This window comes from Capra hircus, chromosome 7 (genome assembly GCF_001704415.2).
Source record: "Capra hircus breed San Clemente chromosome 7, ASM170441v1, whole genome shotgun sequence".
Classification (NCBI taxonomy): Eukaryota; Metazoa; Chordata; class Mammalia; order Artiodactyla; family Bovidae; genus Capra; species Capra hircus.
In genome coordinates this window covers 88,243,591-88,262,037 of record NC_030814.1, presented here as the reverse complement: position 1 = coordinate 88,262,037, position 18,447 = coordinate 88,243,591, and the positions used below count along the sequence as shown (strand labels likewise).

General features: G+C 39.5%; 1 pseudogene; it reads left to right on the top strand.

Moving 5' to 3' along the window:
• The window catches only part of LOC102182028, a 130,733-nt pseudogene that overhangs the window by 58,285 nt on the left and 54,001 nt on the right, over window positions 1-18,447 (top strand).

The window sequence follows — 18,447 nt, the reverse complement described above, 5'->3', positions numbered from 1 at the left end:
TATATACCATAAATTTCACCCTTTTAAGTATATAATTCAATGATTTTTAGTGTATTGCACAACATGGTGATGCAACAATCATTAATATAATTCCATGATGTTTCCATCACCCCCCAAACAAACCCTGTGTCCTTTTAACAGTAATTCACATTCTCCCCTTCTTTTTCCCTTCTCAGTCCCTGGCAAGCATTACTGTTTTCTGCCTGTGTGGATTTATTTATTCTGAACATTTCATACAAACAAAATCATATACAGGCTTTTGTGTCTGTTTTCTTTCCCTTAGTATTTTCAAGGTTCATCCATGTTGTAGCATGTATTTCAATACATTTTTAGAGCTAAATAATATGCCATTGTATGGATATGGCATATTTTGTTTATCTATCATTTGCTGAGCATTTGAGTTTTGACTTTTCAACTATTGTGAATTATGCTACCAAAAAGATTTATGTACAGATTTTTGTGTGAACAGATACTTTAAATTCTCTTGGTTATCCTAGGAGTAGAATTACTGGGTCATATGGTAACTGTGTTTAACTTTTATAGCAACTGTTACACTGCTTCCTCCAGTGACAGTACCATTTTACTTTCCCATCATCAATTGTATGACTGTTACCATTTCTTCACGCTCTTGTCAACACTTATTATATTTTCTGCTTTTTATTTTTATAGCCATCCTATGGTGAGTGATATATCTTCTTTTTGCTTATATTTGCATTTGCATAATGCCTAATGATGTTGATCATCTTTTAATGTTTTTATTGGCCAGTTCTTTATCTTCATTGGAGATACATTTAAATCCATTGTCCATTTTAAAATTAGGTTGTCTTTTTATTGAGTTTCATGTATTCTTTTTTATATCCAGAATACTAGAACTTTATCAGATATATAACCTGAAAATATTTCTCCCATTGTGACTTTCCTTAATGGTGTCTTTTGATGCACAAAAGTTTTTAAATTTAATGAAGTCCAGTTAATCTGTTCTTTTCCCTTTGGTTACTTATAATTTATATGTCACACCTAAGAAACCATTGCTTGATCCAAGGTCACAAATATTATACCTGTATTTTCTCTTAAGAGTTTTTATCATTTTAGCTGTTGTATTTAAGTTTGATACATTTTGAGTCAACTTCTTTTTTGGCTGTGCCATGCAGCTTATGGGATCTCAATTCCCCTACCAGGGATTGAACCTAGGCCACAGCAGTGAAAGCCTGGAATCTTAACCACCGGGGAACTTCCCAAGTTAATTTTTGCATGTGGTGAGCTGTGGGTCCAACTTCATTCTCGTGCACTTAGATATCCATTTGTCCCAGCACCATTTGTTGAAAAGATTGTTCTTTCCTTACTGTAAGTTCTGAAATCAATGAATGTGTACTTCAACTTTATTTTTCCTTTCCAAGATTTTTGGCTATTCTGGGTCCCTTGCATTTCCACAGGAACTTTAGGATAGGTTTTTTTCATTTATATGAACAAGGGAGTTGGAATTTTATAGGGATTTCACTGAGCCTATAAATTGTTGGGATAGTACTGCCATTTGGCAATATAGACTTCCAGTTCAGTAACATGGGGGTGTTTTTCTATTTATTTAGGTCTTTTTTACTTTCCCTCAGTAGTGCTTTGTAGTTATCAGTATGCAGGCCTTTCACTTCTTTTTTCATGTGTGTGGTTTCTAGTTCAGATTTTCAAAAATTGTAGTATACTTGATTTATAGTGTTTTACACTATATATTATGTTTTCATGTACACCAAAATAATCCAGTTATTTATATATATAGCATATTTTTTCAAACTTTTCCATTATAGATTATTGCAAGATATTTATACATAGTCGTGTGTATCTGTTAATACCAAACTCCTAATTGATTCCTGCCTGCACTGATTTACCCTCTGATAGCCATACGTTTACCCTCTGATAACTATGTGGTTTTTTTTCCTACATCTTTAGGGGAACCTTAGTTTGTATACCATACCCATGTATCTTTTAGTCACCTGAGATATTGCACCACCAGTGTGTTCTTTTCCACTAATATCCTTTCCCAATTTGCTGTTACTGAAGGTTTGAACACATATACAACTACACCATTCCAGGGACTATTAATATTATATCTCCCACAAATGATAGCGTCCTCATTGCTAGCCACCAAGCAGGTAATTGACTGCCAAAATCTTATTTTAGAATCTATATGTTAGAACCACTCAGTTTACTAACAGTTTTTAGGTCAATTCTAAATACAGACTCTGAACTGGAGATTTGCATTCAAGAATAATATTAGACATTGGGGGAAACAGGGTTGGGCAGTGCAGTAAGATGAACTATGATTCAGCTGCAAAATAGGCCTGAGTCAACCCTCTGAGAAGGTCTGGAACTTGGAAAACCCCTTATAATTGTCCTAAATTGAGGCAAGATGCCTAGACCTTCCTACTCTGGCATTAGCCCAGCATTGAAGAAGGCTGTCCCTAGGGAGGTTGTAACACAGGTGAGGCATTTCTTTTCAGATGAGGGCAGTATCCAGAGAGGGACATAGCTGTGAGTCATCAGCAAGCAACACTCCTGACAGCTTCAGAGATGAATACCTCAATCCAGAAAGAAGCATCTGGGTGGCTCACCACACTGTCTGCCTCATAGGCTTTACAGTGTGGGCCCTGGGCTGATTGGCTGAAAGGAGGCAGAGAAAGGGAAAAATATTAGATTGCAAGGGGCAAAAGAACACAGGTTGATATTTGTCAAAACTTTCTTTTCAAGGAGTCCTTGCAGGGCAGGGTTGGATCAGCTCCTCCTGGGCAGTTGTAGATAAAGTATGGCCCAGTGACTGTCATGGTGTTGTTTTCCTGCTGTAAGCCTCAGAGAAGGGGAAACCTGGGCCAAGTAGTCTGTACAGAATATTTCTCATGGACCCCAAAGAAGAGGCAGTTGGAAGAAAGCTAGAGGCCTATCCTTGAGGCTGCAGAGATGAGTTGTAGTTCAAAGATACTGGTAACAAGAAAGGGGTAGCAGCAGGGCTTTAACACCTAGGGGCCAGGTGATACAGCAACTGATGGATTTTATGTGAATTCTGAGAACGGTAAGTCCATGGGGACTGAGTAGGGGTTAGCCATCGATGTCTCTTTTAAGGGATGTACAAAAAAAATATCAAAATGGATTAAAGAACTAAATGTAGAACTGGGTATGTAGGGGACTTCCCTGGTGTCTCAGTGACTAAGACTCTGAGCTCCCAATGCAGTGGGCCTCAGTTCAGTCCTTGGTCAGGAAACTATATTTCACTTGCTGCAACTGAGAGTTCACATGCCACAGCCAAAGATCCTGCATGCCACAACTAGAAGATCCCACGGTGCTACAATGAAGATGGATGATCCTGAGTGCCCCAAATAAGACCTGGCACAGCCAAATAAATAAAACAGTTTTAAAAAAGGCTAGATATATAAAACTCCTAGAGGAAAATACAGTCAGAACATGCTGACGTAAATTACAGCAGTATTTGTTTGAATCCATCTCCTAAAGTAAAGGAAATAAAACTAAACAAATGGGACAAAAGCTTTTGCACAACAAAGGAAACTGTCAACAAAACAAAAGATGACCTACTGAGCAGGGGAAGATATTTGCAAATGATATCAGTGATAAGAGATTCATATTCAATATATATAAGCAGTTCATGCGACTCAACATTTAAAAAAATCTTGATTAAAAAGTGGGCAGAAGGAGCACTCCCAAGATGGTGGAGGAATAGGACGGGGAGACCACTTTTTCCCTGACAAATTCATCAAAAGATCATTTGAATGCTGAGCAACTTCCACAAAACAACTTCTGAACACTGGCAGAGAACACCAGGCACCCAGAAAGGCAGCCCATTCTCTTTGAAAGGAGGTAGGACAAAATATAAAAGACAAAAGGAGAGACAACAGAGTTAGGGATGGAAACCCATCCTGGGGAGGGAGTTGTGAAGGAGGAGAAGTTTCCAAACAGTAGGAGACCCTCTCTCAGGTGTGTCTGTGGGAAGTTTTGGAATCTCAGAGGGCGACATAACCGGGAGAAAGAAAAAATCCCCACAGAATACATGCCTAAGCGCAACTGCCAGCGGAGAAGTTGCCCAGACACTCACTCCTGCCACCAGCTAGGGGGGGCTGGACAGGGAGGCATGGGCTGCATAATCAGTGCTTAGGGTAAGGACCAGGCCTGAATGCCCTGAGGACAATCTGAGGGAGCTAACATGAGACGGCAGCCCAAACTGGGACTGCCAGAGAGAGAGAAAAAAGAGAACTTTCCTGTGAAAGGCTAATGCACAGCCTGGCCTGCTCACAGAACAAAGGATTGAGTGAATACCAAGGGAGAGCTAGTTGACTGCATACAGGACCCACTCCTCCCACCCCTGCCACCAGAGGCGGAGAGGCAGGTGAGTGACAGAGCTGAAAGGCAAGGGATTGTTGCAATCTCGACCTGAGACCGGCATCCTCCACCAAACTGTGAGCAGGCTCCCAGTTGCTAACCATGTCTTCCTGGGATCCTGAACAGTTGACATCTGCCAGGAGGGTTGGAGCCTGAGATCAGCTTTCCAGAGGAGACACATGGGACACCTGGGAAAATGAGTGGCTGAGACCGGGGAAGTCATTAAGATGCATGGCCCTCCTGGAACAGTGTGCTCACCAAGCACCTGGTTGCTTGAGCTGCTTGGACCTGGGAAAGTTACAAAACACACACCGAACAGAGTCTGTGCCCTTATGGGGTACCCGAGAACCTGAGCAGTTTAGACTTGGGAAGTGCACAAAATGCAGGGTCTGCTTTGGACAGTGCCCCTGCAGAGCACCCTGGAGCCTGAGCAGTGTAGACCCGGAAAGCGCATACTACCTTGAGCTGGGGCAAACCCAGTGTGGTCCATATACTGTGAGCACTCCCCACACACACCAGTGATATTTGTTTGCAGTGTCCCTCACTCCCCACAACACAACTGAACAAGTGAGCCTAAATAAGTGACCACCTTTGCCTTCTTGTATCAGGGTAGAGATTAGACACTGGAGAGACCTGAAAGAAGAGGAAGCCAAAATAAACAAGGAAGAGGGAACCGCTCTGGAAGTGACAGGTACAACAGATTAAAACCCTGTAGTTAACATTGACTAAGCATTGGAGGGGGCTTACAGACCTTGTGAATAAGTACAAGCTGCAACAAGGAACTATCTGAAACTGAACTGATGCTACACGGCCACAGCCGCTCCAGAGGAATTCCTAGATATAGTTTTACTATTATCACTACTTAAGTTTTTTAAAATTTAAGTTCTTTTTTGCTCCTTTAATTTTCATTTTTATAAGCTACTATTACCTTGCAAAAAAAACCCCTATTTTTAAAGCCAATTTCATATATATATATTTTATAATTTTTGTGATTTTGTTTTGTATTTTTAATATTTTGTTTTTTTGAGAGTCTAACCTCTACTCTATTTTTAATCTTTACTTTTTGGTATTTGTTAGAAACTTTGTACCTTTAAGAATCTAATCTTCAGTATCCATTTTCGCTTAGGGGTGTGATTACTGGCTTGATTTCTCTCTCCCCTTTTGATGCTCCTTTTTCTCTCCCAGGGCACCTCTATCTCCTCCCTCCCCCTTCTTTTCTCTGTTTAACTCTGTGAATCTGTCTGGGTGTTTCAGGCTGTGAAGAACACTTAGGGAACACTTAGGGAACTGATTACTGGCTAGACTGGTCTCTCCCCTTTTGACTCTCCCTCTTCTCCTTCTGGTCCCCTCTATCTCCCTCTTCCCTCTCCTCCATGTAACTCTGTGAACCTCTCTGGGTGTCCCTCACTTTGGAGAATTGTTTCACCATTAACCTAGATGTTTTTCACTGTGCTGTATGGAGGGAGAATTCTTGAGGCTACTGTAAGAATAAGACTGAAAGCCAGAGGCAGGAGGCTTAACTCCAGAACTTGAGAACATCAGAGAACTCTTGATTCCAGGGCACATTAATAGACAAGAGCTCACCCAAAAGCCTCCATACCTACACTGAAACCAAGCTCAACCCAAGAGCCAACAAGTTCCAGAGTAAGACATACACCATGCCAATTCTCCAGCAAAGCAGGAACACAGCCCTGAGCACCAAAAGATAGGCTGCCCAAAGCCATGCCAAACCTATAGATACTGAAAAACTCACTACTGGACACTTAATTGCACTTCAGAGAGAAGAGATCCAACTTCACCCACCAGAACACAGATGCAAGCTCCCCTAACCAGGAAACCTTGACAAGCCACTAATCTAACCCCACCCACAGGGAGCAGGCTCCACAATAAAGAGGGATCACAAATTTCCAGCCTACAGAAAGGGCACCCCAAACACAGCTATCTAAACAAAATGAAAAGGCAGAGAAATAGCAGGTAAAAGAACATGATAAATGCCCACCAAACCAAACCAAAGAGGAGGAGATAGGGAGTCTACCTGACAAAGAATTTAGAATAATGATAGTACAGATGATCCAAAATCTTGAAAGCAAAATGGAGTTACAGATAAATAGACTAGAGACAAGGATTGAGAAGATGCAAGAAACGTTTAACAAGGACCTAGAAGAAATAAGAGTTAATCAATAATGAATAATGCAATAAATGAGATAAAAAACAGTCTGTAGAGAAACAACAGTAGAATAACTGAAGCAGAAGTAGGATAAGTGAGGGGGAAGATAGAATGGTGGAAATATATGAAGCAGAAAAGAAAAAAAAATTAAATGACAACCTCAGAGACCTCTGGGACAATGTTAAGCACCCTGACATTCAAATCATAGGAGTCCCAGAAGAAGATGAAAGGGCATGAGAAAATACTTGAGGAGATAATATTTGAAATCTTCCCTAAAATGGGGAAGGAAATAGCCACCCAAGTTCCAGAAATCCGGAGAGTCCCAAACAGGATAAACCCAAGGCAAAATACCCCAGGACACACATTAATCAAATTAATGAAGATCAAACACAAAGAGGAAATATTAAAAGCAGCAAAGGAAAAGCAACAAATAACACACAAGAGGATTCCCATAAGGATAACAGCTGATCTTTCAATAGAAACTGTTCAGGCCAGAGGGGAATGGCAAGACGTTCTTAAAGTGATGAAAGAGAAAAACCTACAACCCAGATTATTATACCCAGCAAGGATCTCATTCAAATATGAAGGAGAAATCAAAAGCTTTACAGACAAAACCTGAGAGAATTCAGCACCACCAAACCAGCTCTTCAACAAATGCTAAAGGGTCTTCTCTAGACAGGAAACACAGAAAAGGTTTATAAACTTGAACCCAAAACAACAAAGAAAATGGCAATGGGATCATACTTATCAATAATTACCTTAAATTTAAATGGGTTAAATACCCCAACCAAAAGACAAAGACTGACTGAATGGATGCAAAAGCAAGACCACTATATATGCTGTCTACAAGAGACCCACCTCAAACCAAGGGACACATACAGACTGAAAGTGAAGGGCTGGAAAAAGATATTTCATGCAAATGGAGACCAAAAGAAAACAGGAGTAGCAATACTCATAACAGATAAAACAAACTTTGAAATAAAGACAGTGAAAGAGACAAAGAAGGACACTACATAATGATGAAAGGATCAATCCAAGAAGAAGATATAACAATTATATATGCACCCAACACAGGAGCACCTCAATATGTAAGGCAAATGCTAACAAGTATGAAAGGGAAAATTAACAGTAACATAATAATAGTGGGAGACTTTAATACCCTAGTCACACCTATAGATAGATCAACCAAACAGATAATTAGCAAAGAAACACAAACTTTAAATGGGCCAGTTAGACCTAATTTGATATCTATAGGACATTTCACCCCAAAACAATGAATTTCACCTTTTTCTCAAGTGCACATGGAACATTCTCCAGGATAGATCACATCCTGGCCCATAAACCTAGCCTAGATAAATTCAAAAAAATTAAAATCATTCAAAGCATCTTTTCTGATCACAATGCAGTAAGATCACATGTCAATTACAGGAAAAAAGCTATTAAAAATACAAACACATAGAGGCTAAACAACATGCTTCTGAATAACAAACAAATAATGGAAGAAATGAAAAAGGAGATCAAAATAGGCATAGAAACAAATGAAAATGGAAACACGACAACCCAAAACCTATGGGATTCAGTAAAAGCAGCGCTAAGGGGAAGGTTCATAGCAATACAAGATTGCCTCAAGAAACAACAGAAAAATCACATAAATAACATTAATTTTACACTTAAAGCAACTAGAAAAAGAAGAAGAAACCCAGGGTTAGTAGAAGGAAAGAAATCATTAAAATTAGAGCAGAAATAAATGAAAAAGAAACAAAGGAGACTATAGCAAAAATCCACTAAACTAAAAGCTGGTTCTTTGAGAAGATAAATAGACAATTAGCCAGACTCATCAAGAAAAAGAGGGAGAAGAATCAAATCAACAAAATTGGAAATGAAACTGGAGAAATCACAACAGATAACACAGAAGTACAAAGGATCACAAGAGACTACTATCAGGAACTGTTTTATGTCAATAAAATGGACAACTTGGAAGAAATGGGCTAATTCTTAGAAAAGCATAACTTCTAAAAATAAACTAGGAAGAAATAGAAAATCTTAACAGACTCATCACAAGCATGGAAATTGAAACTATAATCAAAAATCTTCTAACAAATAAAAGCCTAGGACCAGATGGCTTCACAGGTGAATTTTACCAAAAATTTAGAGAAGAGCTGACACCTATCCTACTCAAACCCTTCCAGAAAACTGCAGAGGAAGGTAAATTCCCAAACTCATTCTATGAGGCCACCATCATCCTAATACCAAAAATGCCACAGACAAAGATACCACACAAAAGAAGAAAACTACAGGCCAATATCACTGATGAACATAGATGCAAAAATCATCAACAAAATTCTAGCAAACAGAATCCAACAACATATTAAAGAGATCATACATCATGACCAAGTGGGCTTTATTCCAGGAATGTAAGGATTCTTCAATATTTGCAAACCAGTCATTGTGATATACCCCATTAAAAAAATTGAAGGATAAAAACCATATGATTATCTCAATAGATACAGAGAAAGCCTTTGACAAAATTCAACACCCATTTATGATGAAAACTCCAGAAAGCAGGCATAGAAGGAACATACCTCAACATAATAGAAGCCATATGATAAACCCACAGCAAACATTATCCTCAATGGCGAAAAATGAAAACATTTCCCCTAAAGTCAGGAACAAGACAAAGCTGCCTACTCTCACCACTGCTAGTCAACATAGTTTTGGAAGTTTTAGCCACAGCCATCAGAGAAGAAAAAGAAATAAAAAGAATCCAGATTGGAAAAGAAGACATAAAACTGTCACTATTTGCAGATGACACGATCACCTACATAGGAAACCCTAAAGACACCACCAGAAAATTACTAGAGCTAATCAATGAATATGGTAAAGTTGTAGGATATAAAATCAACACACAGAAATCCCTTGCATTGCTATACACTAACAATGAGAAAACAGAGAAATTTAGGAAACAATCCCATTCACCATTGTGATGAAAAGAATAAAATACTTAGGAATAAATGTAGTAAAGAAACAAAAGACCTATATATAGAAAACTATAAAACACTGATGAAAGAAATCAAAGATAACACAAATAGATGGAGAAATATACCATGTTCATGAATCAGAAGAATCAATATAGTAAAAATGAGTATACTACCCAAAGCGATCTATAGATTCAATGCAATCCCTATCTAGCTACCAGTGGCATTTTTCACAGAACTGAGTACAAATAATTTCACAATTTGTATGGAAATACAAAAACCTTGAAAAGCCAAAGCAACCTTGAGAAAGAAGAAGGGAACTGGAGGAATCAACCTGCCTGACTTCAGACTATACTACAAAGCTGCGGTCATCAAGACAGTATGGTACTGGCAGAAAGAAATATAGAATAGTGGAACAAAATAGAAAGCCCAGAGATAAATTCACACACCTATGGACACCTTAACTTTGACAAAGGAGGCAAAAATATACAGTGGAGAAAAGACAATTTCTTTAACAAGTGGTGCTGGGAAAACTGGTCAACCACCTGTAAAAGAATGAAATTAGAACACTTTCTAATACTGTACACAAACATAAAGTCAAAATGGATTAAAGATCTAAATGTAAGACCAGAAACTATAAAACTCCTAGAGGAAAACATAGGCAGAACACTCTCTGACATAAATCACAGCAAGATCCTCTATGACCCACCTCCCAGAGCAATGGAAATAAAAGCAAAAATAAACCAGTGGGAGGTAATTAAACTTAAAAGGTTTTGCACAGCGAAGGAAACTATAAGCAAGGTGAAAAGACAGCCTTCAGAATGGGAGAAGATAATAACAAATGAAGCAACTGACAATTAATCTCAAAAATATACAAGCAGCTCATGCATTTCAATACCAGAAAAATAAATGAGCCAATAAAAAATGGGCCAAAGAACTAAACAGACATTTCTCCAAAGAAGACATACAGGTGGCTAACAAACACATGAAAAGATGCTCAACATCACTCATTATCAGAGAAATGCAAATCGAAACCACAATGAGGTACCATCTTACGCCAGTCAGAATGGCTGCTATCAAAAAGTCTACAAACAATGAATGCTGGAGAGGGTGTGGAGAAAAGGGAAGCCACTTACACTGTTTGTGGGAATGCAAACTAGTATAGCCACTATGGAGAACAGTGTGGAGATTCCTTAAAAAACTGGAAATAGAACTGCCATACAACCTGGCAATCCCACTGCTGAGCATACACACCAAGGAAACCAGAATTGAAAGAGACACGTGTACCCCAGTGTTCATCGTGCCACTGTTTACAATAGCCAGGACATGAAAGCAACCTAGATGTCCATCTGTAGACGAATGGATAAGAAAGCTGTGGTACATATACACAATGGAATATGACTCAGCTATTAAAAGGAACACATTGGAATCAGTTCTAATAAGGTAGATGAAACTGGAGCCTGTTATACAGAGTGAAATAAGTCAGAAAGAAAAACACCAATACAGTATATTAACACATATATATGGAATTTAGAAAGACGGTAATGACTACCCTATACACGAGACAGCAAAAGAGACACAGATGTAGATGAAAGACTTTCGAGGGTGGGATGATTTGAGAGAATAGCATTGAAATCTGTATATTACCATATGTGAAATAGATGACCAGTCCACATTCGATGTATGAAACAGGGCACTCAAAGCTGGTGCACTGGCACAACCCAGAGGGATGGAATGAGAAGGGAGATAGATGAGAGGGGGGTTTGGGATGGGGGACACACATACACCCATGGCTGATTCATGTCCATGTATGGCAAAAACTACCACGTTATTGTAAAGTAATTAGCCCCCAATTAAATAAATGTCTTTTTAAAGTGGGCAGAAGAACTGAATAGACATTTTTCCAAAGAGGAAATTAAGATGGCCAGCAGACATGGAAAAAATGCTCAATGTGATTAATCCTCAGGGAAATGCAAATCAAAACCACAGTGAGATACTATCTCACACCTGTCAGAACAGCCATCATCAATAACACAAATAGCACATGTTGGCAAGGATATGGAGAAACGGGAACCTCCCGCTGTTGGTATGATGTAAATTGGTGCAGCCACTATGGAAAACAGAATGGAGATTTCTGAAAATCATAATTTTTTTAATGACTTATTTGCCTTGTGACTCAGCAATTCCATTTTTTAGTATATATCTGAAAAAAGCAAAAATGCTAATTCTAATAGATACATACACCCTGGTTCATAGTTTATAGAAACATTATTTGCAACTGCCAAGGTATGGAAGCAACCTAAATTCCCAAACAGATGAACAGATAAAGAAGATGTGGTATACATGTACAATAAACTACTACTCAGACTCAAAAAATAACAGAATTTTGCCATTTGTAGCAATATGGATGAACTTGGAGGACAGTATGCTAAGTGAAATAAGTCAGACAAAGACAAATAGTGTATGATATCACTTACATATGGAATCTAAAAATAAAACAAGCTAGTCAATACGACAGAAAAGAAGCAAACTTAGAGATATAGAGAACAAACTTGTGATTACCAGTGGGGAACGGGAAGGGAAGAGGGGGAAAAGGGGTAAGGGAGTAAGAGGTACAAGCTATTAGGTATAGAATAAGCTACAGGGATAAGTGTTACAACATATGGAATATAGGCAGCATCTTATAATACCTATAAATAGAGTATAACCTTTAAAAATGGTGAATCACTCTGTTGAACACCTGTAACTTATATAATATTATACAACCTTGTGGCTCAGCTGGTAAAGAATTCGCCTGCAAGGCAGGAGACCTGGGTTCTTTCCCTGGGTTGGGAAGATCCCCTAGAGAAGGAAAAGGCTACCCACACTAGTATTCTGGCTTGGAGAAGTCCATGGACTGTATAATCCATGAGGTCACAAAGAGTCGGACTGAGTGACTTTTACTTTCACAACAACTGTGCTTCCATTTTAAATAAGTAAAGGGCTGGATTAGCTCGCTGAGAAGTATGGAGTGCACTCTGGTTTAAATATCCTCCGCTTGAACTCTGCTACTGACTCCTTTCAATCAGACACCAGTAGACTGGTGACTGATAGACATCAGAGACTCCAGTAGACATCAAAGACTCCAGTAGACATCAAAGACTCCCAGTATTGATCTCTGGCCTCATCTCTTTCATGACCCCTTCCAAGTGTATGGCTACTGTAGTCAGCCCTTCTTGACAGATGGGATGTGTCAGTTCAGTTCAGTTCAGTCACTCAGTCATGTCCGACTCTTTGCGACCCCATGAATCACAGCATGCCTGGCCTCCCTGTCCATCACCAACTCCTGGAGTTCACTCAAATTCATGTCCATCGAGTCGGTGATGCCATCCAGCCGTCTCATCCTCTGTCATCCCCTTTTCCTCCTGTCCCCAATCTCTTGTTTCAGAAAAACTTCTATTTCTGCTTTATTGACTATGCCAAAGCCTTTGACTGTATGGATCACAATAAAACTGTGGAAAATTCTTCAAGAAATGGGAATACCAGACCACCTGACCTGCCTCTTGAGAAACTTATATGCAGGTCAGGAAGCAACAGTTAGAAGTGGACATGGAACAACAGACTGGTTCCAAAAAGGAAAAGGAGTATGTCAAGGCTGTATATTGTCACCTGGCTTATTTAACTTCTATGCAGAGTACATCATGAGAAACGCTGGGCTGGAAGAAGCACAAGCTGAAATCAAGATTGCCAGGAGAAATATCAATAACCTCAGATATGCAGATGACACCACCCTTATGGCAGAAAGTGAAGAGGAACTAAAAAGCCTCTTGATGAAAGTGAAAGAGGAGAGTGAAAAAGTTGGCTTAAAGCTCAACATTCAGAAAACGAAGATCATGGCATCCGGTCCCATCACTTCATGGGAAATAGATGGGGAAACAGTGGAAACAGTGTCAGACTTTATTTTTGCGGGGGCTCCAAAATCACTGCAGATGGTGATTACAGCCATGAAATTAAAAGATTCTTACTCCTTGGAAGGAAAGTTATGACCAACCTAGATGGCATATTCAAAAGCAGAGACATTACTTTGCTGACTAAGGTCCGTCTAGTCAAGGCTATGGTTTTTCCTGTGGTCATGTATGGATGTGAGAGTTGGACTGTGAAGAAGGCTGAGCGCCGAAGAATTGATGCTTTTGAACTGTGGTGTTGGAGAAGACTCTTGAGAGTCCCTTGGACTGCAAGGAGATCCAACCAGTCCATTCTAAAGGAGATCAGTCCTGGGATTTCTTTGGAAGGGATGATGCTAAAGCTGAAACTCCAGTACTTTGGCCACCTCATGTGAAGAATTGACTCATTGGAAAAGACCCTGATGCTGGGAGGGATTGGGGGCAGGAGGAGAAGGGGACAACAGAGGATGAGATGGCTGGATGGCATCATGGACTCGATGGGCGTGAGTCTGAGTGAACTCCGGGATTTGGTGATGGACAAGGAGGCCTGGCGTGCTGCGATTCATGGGGTCGCAGAGTCAGACATGACTGAGCGACTGAACTGATCTGAACTGAACTGAACTGACCATGGGTGGTAGGGAAAAAAGAACAGCTTGTGTCTGGATCCTTCCCAAATCAAGCAGGATATAGAATCTAAGAGCCTTGAGTGAGAAGGGGCAACTACTATGCTTTGTTTTCAAAGATGAATGATGTAGAAGCTGGTCGTGCCACTGTCTTCCCATATCTGGGGACTATGATTTCACCCAAGAAGGTAATTTCTGTTCTTTGTAGGTCACTGGTTGCTTCAGGGCACAGGACTTGTTCATTACCTGCTTCATTCCTTAGCTTGCTTTACTGTGACTGTGATGGCATCAGGAACTAACTTTCTACCTGGACTACAATCTTTTGGCCTCTACTTTGGGAAAAGGTATAGGAGATCCTTCAAGGACGGGTGGGTTTCCAGATGTTCACCACATCATAAGGGGTAGGTACTGCCTGCATAATGCCCGTGGAGTCCTAGAGCTCTGTGCCCTTATACTTTGGTGAGAGTGTTTCCTTTCAGATTGGAGTTTCAGAAGTACTCCATGGTCAGGTCCCAGAGACTATGTGAAATTGGAGTGGTGGCTATATAGGTAGCTGATGACTTTCCCTGAATAAAAATAAGTCATATGCTTATCACAAGTGGCATCTCTTTTTGGGTTCAAAATTTGTGTCTTCCAAAGTCTGTTTCTGATTTGTTCCCTCAAAACCAGCAACAGGATATGTTCTGATAAGCCCTCTCTTTCCAGGGAACAGCCATATTCTGGTATAACCTTCTGCTGAGTGGGAAAGGCAACCACCTAACAAAACATACTGCCTGTCCTGTGCTTGTGGGCTGCAAGTGGGGTGAGTGATATAAGATGTGCGGTTAGCCATTGTGACCTCATACTAGGTTTTGGTGGTCAGTCTTAGACTCTGTACCAGGAGTGAACAGCCGCCATATTCTTATGAAGGCAAGACAATTTCCTTGTATAGAATTTTCTACACTAACTACTTTAGAGCCTTCTTTCAACATGTAGCTTTCTACCCACTTAATTTGTTGAGAATATTAAAATAATTGATTTGAGTTTCCCTTGAAAATTCTCAAAATACTATGGGAACCTTGTGGAGACTTCTTGAATATGGCTGTCAAGAGAAATGGATTCTGGCAAGGGTTCTGAGATTGCAGTCAGGGAGAACTTGAATCAGAGATTGGAAGAGGTGTCTCAGGCAAGTAAAGCCTACATGGAGCAAGGCTCAAGCTAAAAGCAGCATTGTAGGTGTGGAGACAGGCTGCCTTTGTCTCTTGCACGAAAAGAGGCCTTAGCACAGGGGTCAAGAGATGAAGCTCAAGACTGGGACCAAACCATGGAGGCTGAAATTTGAGCTTTGTTCTGGAAGCAGCTGTGGTGAGCAGTGGAGAGGCTCAAAGCAGGTTGTGACAGGAAGTGATCACGAAGAGAAAAATTTATAGCCTTCTTAGAGAATTATGGGGATAAGTAATGATAGGTTCACAGAAAATTAAGCAAATTAAAAACAAAATGAGACAATTGCTGACCTCAGGAAAAAGAAAAAGTTGTACAAGAAAGGAAATAGAAGTATAGCTGAGCCTTGAACAACGTAGGGATTAGGAGTACTGACCCTCAGCACAGTTGGAAATCTGCATATAATTTATAGTTGGTCCTCTGTGTACATGATTCCTTCATATCTGTGCTTCTACATTAGTAGATTCAATGGACTGTGGGGTTGTATAGTACCATAATATTTAAACTGTTTAAAAAATAGCCACATATGAATGGACCTGTGTGGTTCAAGAATCACCTGTTTTATTTATTAGATGGCTTAGGTGTGAGCAGTATTTACATAAATGACATAATAATGTGAACACTAAATATTAATTTAACTAAACTTGTAATTTAACTATATTGGGAGATAGGAGTGTGAAATAGGCATTTGAAGAGTAGTGTAAAAAATTCCAAGTCTCCATCTTCCATGGTAGACTTATCAACATATAAGATCTAAAATTGAAATAAATAGCACTGTAAGTATATTATTTAGAAAAATAAAGATAAATATCAGAAGAAACAGCTAAAGGAGTTGAATGTCCTCTGGAGGTGGGAATTGGTGGTGAGAAGGGATAAGTAGGAGATTGCTGTGTAACACTGTAATTCTTGTGGAACAGTTTGACTTTTCCAAAAAAGTATATGTATTGCTTTAAAAATTAAGTATTATAAATTATATTTTGAAGTATTATGACTTCATTAATATGTTAAAATCAATTTTTAGAATTCATTATTAATGCATCTATATTGAGAAATGAAATCATGATTCATGAGCCTTTAAGGCACAGCTTTAAGTAATAGACTATGCTAGCACCAACTCTGCTTCCTAAGATTGGTCCACTTGCCAGAGCCCCTGAGGTTGATGTCTAGGCCTTCCACAATCTTAACCTCCAGCTTCATCTCCTGTCTCTCAGTTTCCACCCTCCACATCCCAGCAATATCAAGCTTTTGGGGTCCTTGACACACACTCCAGGGTGGATCATGCCTGCTCTCTTTCTCATCCTGTTCCCACTTCCCGGACACTCTTGGTATAGGAACCACTTGCTCTGTCAATTTTCTTCGCTGAATAACTCCTATTCAGCTTTCTGTCCCAGCTCTAGGGTTTCTTCTTCCCCAACATGGTTAGACGCTCTTTAGCTCTATTTCTGTGGCAGCCTACATGCATATATCTTGTGCTACTGACAGGCTTTTGTACAGTTATCTCTTTCCCTCACCAGTTAATAAGCAACTTGATGTCCAAAACCAAGTCTTACTCATTTCTGACTCCCAGACCCTGTGAAGGAGTCATCATGAAGGCATCATTCATTTTGGCTGCTGAACTAATCTACTTATTTCTGTCCATTCTCCAATAAGTGGTTCTATAAATGAGGGCAGGAATTCTTGAGGCCATGTGGATCAACAGAAGTTGACTGTCATCCTTTTCTGCCCTTTGCCTTCCTGGCCCCTCAACCCATATTGTCTTCAGATTCAATGTGGGAGACCCCCCTCATCTTCCAGTCCCATAAGGCAGGTCTTTGGAGGCATGAATATTTGTGTGGAGTAGAGAGTGGACTGGGGAATGTCCTGGGTGACCTTGGTCCCAGCCTCTCTAGCCAGCCTGTGCTATCTCTGGCTGCTCAGGTAGGGTTGGAACAGAGTCAGGTGGTCTGGCACATAGCAAGTTACCTTTGTACTTCAGATGCTTTAGATGTGAGATGTTTCAGTGAACCAAAGTTCTAATACCTTGTTTACATGCTTGTTTTTATGAAATTTCTATTAATGTGGCTTTAACCAAAAAACAAAATGTCCCTCCCTGCCAGAAGCCTTGAAGAGCTTTATTTAGACTATATATATTTTAATATGGGGAGCTTTTACCAAGTTTACCATTTCCTATGCATCCTCTCTGTTCAAGGAGAATATGCATAATGAATACTTGAGAGGCAAACTCTGATGTTAGGTTCTAGACAAGGTTTCCCACTTATTTTTCCTCTAAGCATCAATGTCCTTTCTGGGAAGTGAGGGAGTCAGTCTCCTTGCATCTCAGAGAATATAGAGATCATGTATGCCCATGGTTGTGATGCTGTTATAATTTGAGATTTCTTACTTTAAAAATTTGAAATACACACCCAGAATTGTTTGTGATACATAGATGTACAGTTTAAAGACTATGAGAGTGTGCATGAGCATCCATGTCACTATCTGGGTTAGAGAAGAGATTATTTTCAGACTTATACCTCAGGAGCCCCTGTGAGCCTCTCTGATCACATCTCTGACCTGCCCCCAGTACCTCGGTAGTAACCACTGTCAAGTGATCTGTGGTAGTCATGCCTTTGCTTTTCTTTGTAGTTTTACTGTCAAGGTCTGTATCCCTAAATAAATATTAGTTATTTTGTTTTCCCTGATTTTGAACTTTTTATAGTGAAATTAAGAGTATATTTTGGGAGATGTTTGGGTTATTTTATTTGATAGTTGTTTGTAGGATTCATTCATGTTGTTGTGCAACTGTAATTTATGTTAATTTGTATGGTTCACTTTTGTTAGCATCTATCATAGGATGGTATATAATATACTGATACACTGTTGATAGACATTTAGGCTGGTTTCAGTCTTTAATGAATAGGCTGTCATTGCATTTTTATACATTATTTCTGGTACAAATAAACACATTTATGTAGAATATGTATCTAGAAGCGGAAATGCTGAATCTCAATAGATGAGTCTTCAACTTTACTAGTATAATATATTATAGAGTGGTTGAGCTCATTGCTACTAGGAGTAAGAGTTGTTATCCCAACTTTCTCCAATATCCTGTCTTGTCATATACTTGGATTTTAGCTCATTTATTATATGTATAGTATTATCTATCTTAACATAATTATTGCTTTGGCTCCATCCCTTCATTCTTT